The following is a 13,503-nucleotide window of genomic DNA, read 5'->3' on the forward strand; positions in this document are numbered from 1 at the left end:
TTCCTGTTAGAGCAATTTTTAAAAATCCCCTTTACTCTCTTTTTCTATTCTTCTTTTCAAATTGCTACCTATAGTCAGGCCACCCCCCCCCCCAACCACATCACCAAAACAGGTAAATGATGTTCTCTATGTCACTAAATCACTACTCATTTTTCAGCTCTCATTCAAAAAAAATTAAAATTAAAAAAATTAAAAAACAAAAATGAAGAAACCAAGAGCATGCAACTCTTATATCAAGATTCAACATGTCCAATGACCATTTCCTTCTGTCGATTTAAAGACCCACTTCTTTTCAATTTTCTAATTTATAAACATTTAATCCTCAGTAGAAGAATGTTTTGAGTATATTTAAAAAAAATAATTATCAATATTCTTTTCACAACAACCTTAGAAATCTTGATACATCAACCACGTTTTTTTCTAGGTAAGTATATTATCTATTGCTGAGGAATAATATTACCACAAACTCAAGGGTTGAGGACACATTTGTTATCTTATAGTTTCTATGGGAGGAGTCAGGCATGGCTTAACTGGGTCCTCTGCTTAGGGTCTCACAAGGCTGCAATTCTAGTTTCTGCCAGAGCTGAGGTCTCATCCTAGACTCTATAAGGGAAGGATTCACTTCCAGATTAACTCAGGCTGGTGGCAGAATTCAGCATCTTGTGACTGTAGGACCATGGGCTTCAGTTTCTTACAGGTTGTCCCTCAAGGTTGTCCTCAGTCCTAGAAGGCCCCCATAAATTCTCATCATGTGGGATTCCTCAACATAGTCACCAGCTTCCTCAAAGTGAGCAAGGGAGAAAGAGACTCCAACAAGATGGGCAATACAATCTCATATAACATAGCCACACAATCAATTCATATCAACATCTCTTCACCTTTGCCTTATTCTATAAGGCACGTGTAAGATAGAAATGCACCCTGGTGCAAGAGAGGCACATAGTACTTAAAGGGAAATTATAAATGTCCATTTCATATTACATGAGTCGCCTTCTGTTTGACATTCATCCTATTCTTTGAACAGCTGTTTTGTAATATTTTTATCATTTGAGAGGCACTTTTCATTTTAAAAGGCTTCCAATCAGTTACCAGTAACCTTTTGGAAAAAGAGATATAATAAAAAAGGTAATTTTATGATCTATATATGCAAAAAAATAGTTTGGTCATATTCACTTTGGCTATTTTTATAATTTTTTTGAGACTGTCTCTAGTCAAGCCTGTCTCTATTCAAGCTAGGGCAGTTTGCTGTTGTGTTCTGTGGGTAGAATCTGACCAGGTTGTGACTAAAGTTACATCTGACCTAAAAATTTGCTGTTTTATAAATAAAATGACACTTTTTAAAATATAACACTCTTTTATAAAAGTATTCTTAATTGCACCTTGAACACCATTGTAGAGTGTTAGCTTGACGCAGTTACTAAGGGATCTTTTGTTAAAATATGTTTCCATAAGGCAATTTTCACAGAAGAAATCCCACAGAATAGCTTTACGTTAAGTAACAAATGATATACATATATGCATGCACACAAACACACATAGTCTCTCAACAAATTCAGGAAATTTAAAGAAAGCTCTGGAGAAATGCTTATACCTAGTTAGATTAAAACAAATGCTTATGATTTGTTAATTCTGTAAAATAATTACATTTTTGGAATTTAGACAATTTAAAAATGATTAAATTTTAATCTTCTCTGGTTTTTCTTCCGTCTCTATTATCAGAAGACAATAAATTACTTTTCTAACAAGAAGAAATGTTGGTGTGATATTTTTTGCTCATAACAATGAGTGAGGGAAAATCGGAATTGCAGATGGGGCAATTTTTTGCAAGAGGCCAACACAACTACAAAACTGATTTTGGTATTTTTGTATTTGACGTATCATCTCTGTCATAACATTGCTGTAAAGACTTCTGTTATTTTCAAGGAGGGGGATCCATCCTATTCACGCTATTTATTTTTGTGTTTTTTTCATGCAGGCAATGTACAAGGAATATCTTAGCAGCAGCTCAGTAACTCCTTACTGTCTTGAATTATGATCACAGTAGGTTTCAATGTGTTCTCCTTTGTCTAGACGTGTAGAACCTCTCCTTTGTATTTCAGGAACATATCCGGAAGAAGTAAGACTTTTTGAACACCTTATGGATTTTTTTTTTTTTAAATGCTTTTCTAAATATCCATTAACTTTACAATGAAAAAATTTACCCAGGTGTTTCCCCTTCAAACATAAACGTACCCACCCCCCCCTTGAGGTGCTTCTTCAAATGATGCCCTTATTCATCTTTTGAAATCTATAATTAGGTATGCCTGCAGCCACTCTTTTTTTAGGTTTAATGTGTTAAACTGAGGAATCATTACTCATTCTCTGAACTTTCACTTACCCTTACTGCATTTTCCACTGGTCCGCCAAGGTAACAAGACCTAATAAAATGTGACACAGCCTTATGTTAGAATTTTAGGTTGCCATTTAAAATCATGTTTTTGGAAGCCCATTTAATAACACATCGAAAGTTTATGAAATAATATTAGGTGAGAAAATTAGAATATAAAGTATATAAAGTCACATTTGTACGTATACAAAAGTATCTTGCTAAATAGAGTTTAACAATGTTTCTCTCTGAAGGAAATTGCTCCATAATTTTAAATTTCTCCTTTATAATTTTCAATATATTCTACAAGAATGTATTACATACACAATAAAGGACATTTTCTTCCCCTTTCATGATTACTTTATTGTCTTTTATTATTGTCTTCAATAAGATTTGCACGTGTTTGAGACCAGATCCACTCTATTGCAATTCTACATTTTGCTTCTCAAATCTTCTATTGTTTCTACATAAAAAAAATAAATCACCTTATGGAAGATTACTGTGCTGTAGAATAGAGGTCATCAAATTATAGCCCACAGGCTAAGGCAGCCTGTGATTTTTAAAATAGTTTAAAACAGCTCTAGTGAATTATTGTAAGTATTGGCTATACATGGTAGGAGTAGCGCTAAGCCTCTCTTTCTCAGTATTGATAGAGGGACAAAGTAGGCCATTGTGTTAGAAGGGCTTTCCCAGGGAGGAACTAAGGGGTTACAAGCTCTGCTGTGTGGAGTGCTCTCTGTTTGGATTCTCCTCTCTTTCTAAATTGCTTCCTTTTCCCTTAGGCTGGTATGGTGAGGATGAGCTTGTGATTACCTCTTCTTGGGAGGTCCCTTTGTCCTTGTAAGATTTAGCAATACCAGGGAAAGGATGCCTGGGGTGGCCAGTTTACAGCAGCTCTTCTCTAAACCTTACTGAAAAATATTCTTTTACTCAGGTCAATATTCCTCACCCCTTGTTAATAGGGAAGGATGCTCTAAGGAACAACATCAGGGAAAAGGCCACTAGGGCTAATTCCAGTCTAGACCTTAAATAGAGGGATAGTAGACATTCCCACAGTATTTTGGGATTACAGCCCTGGTAATAAATACAAATAAATAAACGTATAAACTTAACACTTCCATTTTACACTGTAGTTGTATTCTTAGAAAATCTGGTATAGTTAAAAACATGCCCCGAATACTTTTCTGTTTATATGTAAAAAACGAGATTCTAGGTTCAGATAATTATTAAATTATTAAATTAATAAGTATTTCAATTATATGAATGTTAAGCAAGATATTTCAAAGTTATGAGAGATCTGTCCTTGCACCAAACAGTTCTTGTATTGCAGTATGGTTATCATCCCTGGCTGTCTGCTGCCAAATGCTGGTAGTGTCCCTCAGTCACTGTGAGAATCACTGTAAATGTCCCCTGCTGGTACAAAACCCATCTAAGAACCTATGCTATAGAGCAAAGAAACAGAATAAGTAATAGTAATCAAAGAGTTTTCCAGGGTACATTACCTTAATTCTTCTAGCAATGAGCTTACTTATCTTGGCTACTTAAATTATGTATCTTTTACAAATCACTTCAAAAGCACAAGAATATACATTCTTGTACCTCCTGTGTATCCAACCCCATGCCTGGTGATTGCTTTCGATGTGACGGTGGAGGACAGTGACCTCGCACTCCCTCCGACTCTTCTGGAAATATCTGAAGCCGCGAAAGCCGGCTAAGAGATGCCACAGGAGCTGAAAAGCCCCGAGTGAAGCACCTTCAAAGGAAGCCTGAGCCGAGGCCCAACGCCTCAAAGTTGATCGTAGAAAACTTGAAGCTGCAGTGCACTTCTCGGGAAAAACGGCGCGCTCAACGCGGCCAACGCCTCTGTTTCGTGACTGAGCTGCAGCCCTGGGTGAACCAGGCGCGACAGGGGCGGGGCAGGACCGCGGGCCACCTCGTGCACACACCTGTCCCGCAGTAAAGCTGACGGCAGGTGCTCGCAGTGCTTTCCTCTGCGGTCCAACACACCGTGGCCGCGGCTTCCTGCAAGAGGGCCTCCGAGCTGGATCCCGGCGCTAGACGTGCAAGCCGAATCTCAAAGAAAGAGAAGGAAGCTGCGGTAGGTGCCAAACCCCACGAGAGGTGTCGGCAGCTTGGGCTTCGCCTGCGTGCTGCACAACCCGAGCTTCATGGGTAGGGCGCCAAACCTCAGGAGCCATCTCCAAGTTCACCAGCTCGTGCCCGAGATGACTTCGGGATGGCCACAAACCCGCTGGGGACTCTGGCACCAGCCCCTTGCAGAACGACCTGGCCAGTCTCATCCAGGCGGGCCAGCGGTTAGTTCTCTCAGCAGATGAAGCAGCAGAACCCAGAGCTGATAGAACAGCACCAAAGTCGGATACAAAGGGGGGCCGCCGACGTCAGCCACAAGGACGGGCAGCAATGACCACCCATCTATTCCAGCCATCGAGCCCTACCCCAAATGGAGGCCTTCTCGCGTTTTGTGGTTTTCTCCCATTGGACTTCCCAAGAGAGAAAAGGGAAAATAATTTGGACCTGGATGTTGAAAAAAAAAATTAGTAAAAATAAAAATAATCGGATGCCATTATATATCATTTGACTATCCTTAATATGGGCCTAACTACCTGTGCAATTCATTTCAGGCATTCTTTAGCCTCTCAATCTTTACCTATCTCATTCTCAGTTGGTTAAAAGCTGATTTTCTTCATTTATTCGTTCAACATCTACCAAGCACAGGTCTGTGCCTAGTGCAGTGATTAGCATTTCCTTAATCTGGTTTAGCTTTTAAATCAGAACAGGATTATCTGATTATGTTATCTATGAGAGTGAACCTGAGCCCCTTTTTCCTTAATAAGTATGTACTAATTTTATAAATCTATCAATATTGTGTTAGTTTATTTCTACTAATTTTATGAAAGTTATAAATTTCACGCATCTAAAATTCTCATACATACACAGAAAAACCATTCACCTCCTATTGGTATCTGGTCTTACTGCTTTACATTTTAAGTAGGTTTTTCTTTGAAGATCTGGTTTAAATTTCAGTAAAACATGAGACACCTGAATGAATAGCATAAGAAACTGATTATAACGCTTTCCTTTATAGAATATTATATTTTCTGGGAAATAAGCCAGAGGTTGATCTAACTCATCTCTAGCACTTTTAGCTTTAAATACTTTACCACAAACTACCTTGCAAAATCTTCCGCAAACAGTAATAAAATGTTTTTCCAAAATAAATGTATTTTCATGTAAATATATTTACTAACAATCCTCTACAACTCTGTTAGATGCATTCTAATTCCTTTTGTCCCTGAAGCCCTAAATTGTGACAAATGACTTTTTTTTCTGAAGTGGCCATTCTTACAGTGTTTGCTGTTTCTCCTTTTTTCTTTTTCCTTCATGTTAGAATGTGCTTTTAAATCAAAAGAGTCCCGATGCAAGAGAGTTTCTAAATGGAGAGCTAGAGTAACTTTTTCCTTTTTGTAATTTAGGATTGGGCTCCCAGGTGGGTTCATAAGTCTAAAAACAGGGCAGAATTTATTTTTTGCTTTTCTAAGGCAGAAGTCATTTCAACCGTTTTAAAAGCACTGCAAATGACTACCTTTGACAACCTGGAGGCCAAGGAAGCGCCCCCAGCTCTGAAAATGGAAACAGCCGGGCTGGTTCTGTGGTAGTGATTCAGCCTGAGTCACAGGCCCACACCCAGATGGAAGAGGCAAACCCTGGGGGTTTTCGGGGATCCCTGGAGTCTGGAATGCCCTGTGGGACTCATTGTTGTGTCTGCACTGGCCTGGGTGTCAGAAACGATTTCTTGTTCTTTTGAATTTTTCTTATGGTTCCCTATCGTTTTCACCATAATTTATAGGTTTATCTACATTCCAATAAATACTGGTGAGTGTGAGTCACTGCAGAATAAATTAAGATATCCGCAGTACACACGTGACATGAGACAACTCCAGAGAAAACACCAACCTCCCATACCTTTCTTCAGTCTGGAAGTCTGGAGGAGTCCAGATATTTCTGGAGTTCCCAGACGCAATGGCACTTCACGTCTACCACGATGGAAAGCAGACTTCGTGAGATCCCGCACACAGGGGTACACAGCAGCGCTTACCCGCCCACCTAGCCCATTTTCATAAAAGCACTGGATAACCACGACCAGTGTTGACTCTGGCCAGGAACTCTGGAAAACACCCTACATGTCTGATCTCCATTAATGTATTACAACCACTCTGCGGAGTGGATATTGTTATTTTCTCTATGGTCACGCAGCTGGTAATAAGTGAAGCCAAAAAATGTTGTGTTCACAGAAGATTCCAGAGGCTAAACGCTTACTAATTATGATGGTTAAAAACTGATTGGTTTTTTTTTTCTGAATAAAAACTTAAGTTTTAAGAAAGAAGAAGCCTAATCACTATAGAAGAGTCATAATCGATGTAACAAGCGTATGTTAAGCAAAGCCTATATTCAAGCACTGCTCTAGTGACTAAAAAACAAAAAATCAACTGTGAAATAAAATAGACCAATGACCTAATGGAACTTTCTGAGGGGAAAAAGATAATAAACAGAATAAATAAATAAGCAGATTGCATTGTGGTAGATAGTAAATGCAATAGAGGAAAAACAAATCAAGAAAGTGTAAGTAGGTTACGGAGATGTTAAAATTTAAATTCTGTGGTCAGTACTGATTTCCTGAGAAGGTGATAATTATAGTTAATTAAAGACCTGAAGGAGGTTAGTAAACAACCCATTCTCCATCCTCAGTCCGACCTAACCTCCAGGGGAAACAGCATTCTAGGCCAACAGGATGAATTCAAAGGCCCTAAGGCACCAGGGAGCACTTCTAGGCCCATCTGGGAACAGCCAAGGAGACCTGGGGACGAGGAGGAGGCCCGCTACAGTGGAGTGAAGGAGAATACAGAATGGGGGATGGGACCTGAGAGAAGATGAGGAAGGAAGGAGAGGCTTCTACTCCAATAATAAAAGAAGCCATAGCGTTTGAAGCAGAGGGGAGACATAATCTATATTACGATTTTAAAAGGATTACTCTGACTTTTATATTGAGAATTGACTGGGGGCATGAGAGGGAGGAGTGGTCAACCTGAAATTGTTGTTAGGAGATTGCAGGATCAAGATGAAGTCTGCTTGGCCCAGAGACACAGTATTGAAGGTGCAGGGAAATTATTTGGATTCTGGACATATTTTTTAAGTAAAAATGATGGGATTTGCTTATCAACTGAATACGAGGAATGAGGTAAAGAGCTGAGTCAGACCTGAGCATCTGGAAGTGTTGAGATTTATTAGCCAAAATGTAGAAAGTGGTGGATATCACAGGGTTAGGTGTCTTCTTAAGCAAATATGATGAAGAAAGATAGTCAAGTTGAAAGAGCATGCAGAATGATCAGAATGATTGACCAACAGGATGTAATTAGGCTAAATAAGAATGATAAAAAAAAAAGTATGCCAGGAGGGACAGTGTAGAGATGGTAGCGCCAAGGACGAGGTGCTCAAGGGGTTGTAGGGAGTGGCATCAATACTAGACAGGAGACTAATGTAATCAACATAAACTATGGCTCCCTCAAGTCAAAAATTGGTTAGAACATGCCCTAGCCAGAGTCCCTCCCTACTGGGGGCCAGTTCCTGGAACTCCCATATATTCTATTCTCATATTAGCGCTAGATAACCTAAATTCCTTGAAATGATTTAGGACTGAATGATTTTCTAATTATCTAAAAATTAAAGTTCCAAACACTTAAAGTTTGAGTATTCGGCTATATGAGATATATTTGAGGATTCCTGGACTAAAACAGATTGTCCACATTAGCAGTCAAAACACGTATTCTAGGACAGACGTCAATGCATGATAAGAGGATTAAAAACGAAATAAGATGTATTAGTATAGAGACTTAAAGGTTCATTATTAATTCTTCTCATTACTTTTGAAATGGGTGGAGCACACCTTCAAAATTTAAAATCTTAATATTAATCTAATTATTGGCAAACTCTTATGAAATCATTTTACCAATTCTTAAAAAGTAGATTATGATATAATTACATTTTCTTAATGTATTTTATTAAAATAAAAGACTGTCATTAGTTGCAATTTTGGTCATACAAATAATTGTTATTCCCAGATGTCTCATAAGTAAATGGGGCATTGCCAGTGTACATAAAAATGCTATATGACAGATTTCCCACGCTTTGAGATTTGCCATGATTCCTTGTGAAGTTGGGAAAACACCTGGTACTACCATTCTCCAGGAAAGTGACTTCATTTTTTGTAAACGCCCGCCATGTTTCATTTCCAAGCTTTCCATTACAAAAAGTGTGGGTGAGGGGCGCCTGGATGGCTCAGTCGGTTAAGCGTCTGCCTTAGAGTCTGGTCATGATCCCAGGGTCCTGGGATCGAGCCCCATGTCGGGCTCCCTGCTGGGAGGTAGGAGCCTGCTTCTCCCTCTCCCTCTGCTGCTCCCTCTGCTTGTGCCCTCTCTCTATGTCAAATGAATAAATAAAACCTTAAAAAAAAAAAAAGTGTGGGTGACCCCCCCCAAACCTTTTTTTAACAATGTTAATAAATCATAAAATAGTATTTGTATGGCCAGTAGGCACTTTTAAGACAATCATGGCTATTTATTATTGGCTAACATTTTACTCCTTTATTATTCTCTTACTTTCAAAATTACTTCACTTCTCACCACCCTACCATCTCAGCAATGACGGAAGCATGTTGGAATAGCAGTACATATTCTCTACGTTGTGGCTATCTATCTGATTACATAGTTTCTAGAAATATTTCCCTATAAAATTAGAGGTTACTCATATAAATTAGTACTTAAGATTTTTTAGTAAGATGTGGAAGAATTTTAATTTTTTATATTATACAAAATAACACAACATTTTGTGTTAACAGAAATAATGTTATCTTGGGGGGATGAGGGAGTTAAATTGTCACCTCTAGATATACTCAAATTTAAGATGCCAGAGAGCTCACCTTTCCAAAACATGACCTTCCCAATCCACTGAAATGTTACCATTATGTCGTTTCATTATGTGTTCAAAAACCTGTACTATAAAATCTATATGTTACTTTGAGGTTTAAGATATTGACTCAGAAGTTATTTTATATTAGCGAGTCAAAATGCAGAAAAGATCATGGAGAGAATAAGCACTGATCAGACATGCTTGCTGGACAATATGGGACGGAAAAGATCTTGAGGAAAGGGGTCAGCCTATGGGAGATGGCTCCAGGTGGGGTGACAAAGGGACAATACACTGGCACACTGTCTCTATTAGTTCAAAGACTCATTTAGGAAAAGAAAAGAAAGACGACTTTTCCACTTTAACAATTATCCACAGACTGACACTTGGTAGTATGCTTTTGATTAAAATAGCCTTTTCATTACGTAATTAAGATCTTGTTTCTGTTTTTTATTTTCTGAGAAAAGCAAAATAATTATATAATACCTACAACAATAAAAGTATAAGTAGAGATTCAAAGATTTGTATTTCTGGGACAATATAAGTGTTTTTTTTTTTATTTAGGAAAAAATACTTTTCTCAGCAAGAAGAACAACATAGAGGTTTAATTTTATGAATCAGGAATGCAGTGTAAAGGCCAAGAAACGTCTATAAACTATGTATAAAAATGTTATTTCAGAGTTATTATTATTATATTATCTTCAAAAATAAAATGACTTAAGATGGGCAAGAAAATACATATTTTAAATGGGAGGATTTCCCTGTGCCTAAATAAGATACTTGGAACATCTAATATATTTACCTATATTATTGTGTTATATTCCAAAACTATTATATTGCCATTCTTTAGAAGGCATCCTAACTTAATAAGTGAAAAATTTATATCTAGCTTTCAAACAAATCTATTATATCTCCATCAGGGTCAATTATTCAAGAAAAGACTTATTTATTGCTTACAGAAAAACTTGCATACCTATACAGACACATTTACTATGTACATCAACCCTTAATAATAACAGTAAATCTGATGATGATGATGATGATGGACTAGAAATTATGCTAAGCAGTCTCCATGTGTTTACACATCATATAAACTTTGAAATAGATGACACTGTTATACTCATTTTATAGATAAGGAAAGCAAGACAGAGAGAGTGGTCAAATAACTTGCTAAAGACTGCATAATGAGGAAGAAACTAAACTGATGTTCACATGTGCTCCAAATATACCGAGAAGGTGCCAACACGGTCCGATGACTCAGAGAGTCCATTTTCAAAGTCTCAAAATTGTTGACTGGCTTTTCCTTCTAGCTTCAGTGGGATGGAGTAGTAAAAGTCAGATTTTGGTAGGCGTGAACTGGAAGTCAGAAAGTGAAGACGTTTACTTTAATAAAGTGACAGTAGTAAATTTTACTGATTGCTAAGGGTATCAATCCCTGTTGGGAAAGAAGTGGAGGATGGATCAGAAGTCGCCAAGAGGAAGTAAGACCTTTCTTGAACTTAAAAGACAAGTAGGAACTTTCTAAAAGATGAAAGGCTGGAGGCGGGGGCAAGGAAATAGGATGGGCAAAGAAGGCAGGCAGGGTTTGGAAGTAGAAGGGGAAATGGGGAGGGATGAGGCTGGGGACCTAGAAAAAGGTAAGATTAGGGAGGCCTTGGATGGTGTGCCAAAAAGCTTTAACTTTATCCCTTTCGTAATGGGAGGCTTTTGATGAGCTGAAGCAGAGGTACAATATGTTTGTATTTGTGTTTTATATAAATCACTTTGGCAGCTCTGAGGAGGACGTATTTGAGAAGGGGAAATTTGGGATTGGAAGGTTGCTGCAATGATCCAGGAAAAAGAATGTATGATTTTCAGGAGAGTGGCAATCATGACTGGGAAAAGGGAACATATGTATAAACGTGTAATCAGCAGGTCTGGGTCATTATTTGGAGATGTGTAAATAAGGAGGACTCATCTCTCGGTTTTCTTGCCTGGATTGCAGGGTACTCCTTGGAACCAAAAATAAGACAGAAAACACAGCAGTAAATAAAAAATGTTGCATTAAATTCTGGACAACTTGAATGTGAAGTTTCCGTAGAAGATACCATGGAGATATAAGGCAGAAAACGGGACGTGTGAGAAAAGGTCAGGAGCTGATGGACTAGGGGTTGCTGTTTGGCAGTAACCAGCCTCTGAATTCCAGTGAAAACCTCAGATTGGAGCTGTGAGACTGAATGTGAATATTCACCAAGAGAAAATTCAAGAACAGAAGTTGGCTGAGGAAATAACTCAAGAGAACAGTAACACTTCTCTGTCTGACAGGGGAAAAAGAGCCCAGGAGGGATAAAGAAACTATAAACCCAAGATATAGCTACAAGATCCAAGGGAGGAGAGAGAATTTCAAGAAGGGAGGAGTATTTCACTTTAAATACAAACTCTACGTACAACTAGACCCTTTGGTCCAGCAATCAGGGGGTGATAGGTTTGCTTCATGGTGTAGTCACCCTCTGCGGACACAGACACCAGATCATGGTTGCTTGAAGAGGGAGTAAGAAGCTGAGGCTCCCTTGAATTCCACATTTTCCCTAATGATAGTCACCTTGATCCTACTCTGTAGCTGGCTCTTGGTTTCCGTGCTGGGAAGCTCGTGGCCCCTCCTCTCCTCTCACTCTTCTCATTGGTTTGACAACTAAAGCTTTGGAACTTGATATCCAAACTAACTTGAAGTTGTATATGTCATATGCTCATTTCTTATCACTTTGTACGAAATGATAATATTCTTAGAAATAGCATTTAATACAGAATTATGTATGAACCACGTTCTGTAACTTCCACCATTAGGAGAGCAAAATATTCGTCTATGTTCTTAATTGTTGGTTTGTGGATTAATACACGATGCTTAAGGACATTACAAAATACTTTCCACCATTTATTTATAAAAGGCGGGCTTGTGATTTGTGTTTCTGCTCCTTTAAAATTATGATTATGATTACGTCCGGTTCTACAGTTTGTATTGTCTTAGAAATAAACAAGCTTGTGCAGTTGCCATTACTTCACTCAATAATTGTCCGACTTGATTTTATAATCCGAGGTGATTAACACCCTAACATCATGAACATCTAAATGGCAGACACCAAAATCTTTCAAAGATGATTTATCTCTATGGTTCCTATTAGGAAAACTTCCAGCTTGAAATCCAGCCTTCTTGGGCCCTGAAACTAGCAGTGGAGACTGAGAGAAAGCCCAGGGGTCTGCAAGCCTCGTTACTTAGTAAGAGCTATACATTACATATCATTAATTTCCTTTTTTTTAAAAGACTTTATTTATTATTTTGACAGAGAGAAAGACAGTGAGAGAGGGAACACGAACAGGGGGAGTGGGAGAGGGAGAAGCAGGCTCCCCACCAAGCAAAGAGCCCGATGCGGGGCTCAATCCCAGGACCCTGGGATCATGACCTGAGCCAAAGGCAGACGTTTAACAGCTGAGCCACCCAGGTGCCCCTCGTTAATTTCCTTTTTAAGGCCCTAATGCAGCTCCCCCCATCATTTTTAATAACTAGCAAACCCAAGACAAGTACATATATCTTCAAGGAAAAAGGAAAAATATAACACCAAGGTGGTTCCTTTAGCCTGGATTTCTTCGTATTCGGTGAAAGAGGCAGAAACTATAATTATTTCACAGCTTCATTCTTTTGTAAACATTTGTAGGTCATCGTTAAGAACAGCAAGGTACCTACTTACACTACACATTTTTGTGTACCCCAACCCTGTTCTGCTCATGTAAAATTATTTAATATTGTAACCATGTAAGTCATTGAACTAAGAAATCGCATTTGTTCAAAAAGTTTTGTATTTTTTCAGTCGGGGGATGTGCTCATCTGTGCATTTTAAATAGATTTGGTGGGAATATTTGCCTGTTTGTATACTTTCTCAAGGAAAAATTGAATTGATCTTAGCTGCCAAATTATTTAAAATTCTATCTACTTTCCATCATAGTGTGTGAGTCAGTGGCTGTATTTATAAAATCTCAAGGAGTTCTTTAAGAGTTCCAGGAAATCACACTTTTTGCCACAATCCTGACTCTATTGTTATTTTCTGGGTTTCAAATTTCTGGAAGTTTGACACAGCTGGAATAATGAGAAATGGGGTGGGGAGTACTTGTTTGCTTGAGTAACT

Source organism: Halichoerus grypus, chromosome 12, assembly GCF_964656455.1.
Source record: "Halichoerus grypus chromosome 12, mHalGry1.hap1.1, whole genome shotgun sequence".
In the NCBI taxonomy this organism is placed as follows: domain Eukaryota; kingdom Metazoa; phylum Chordata; class Mammalia; order Carnivora; family Phocidae; genus Halichoerus; species Halichoerus grypus.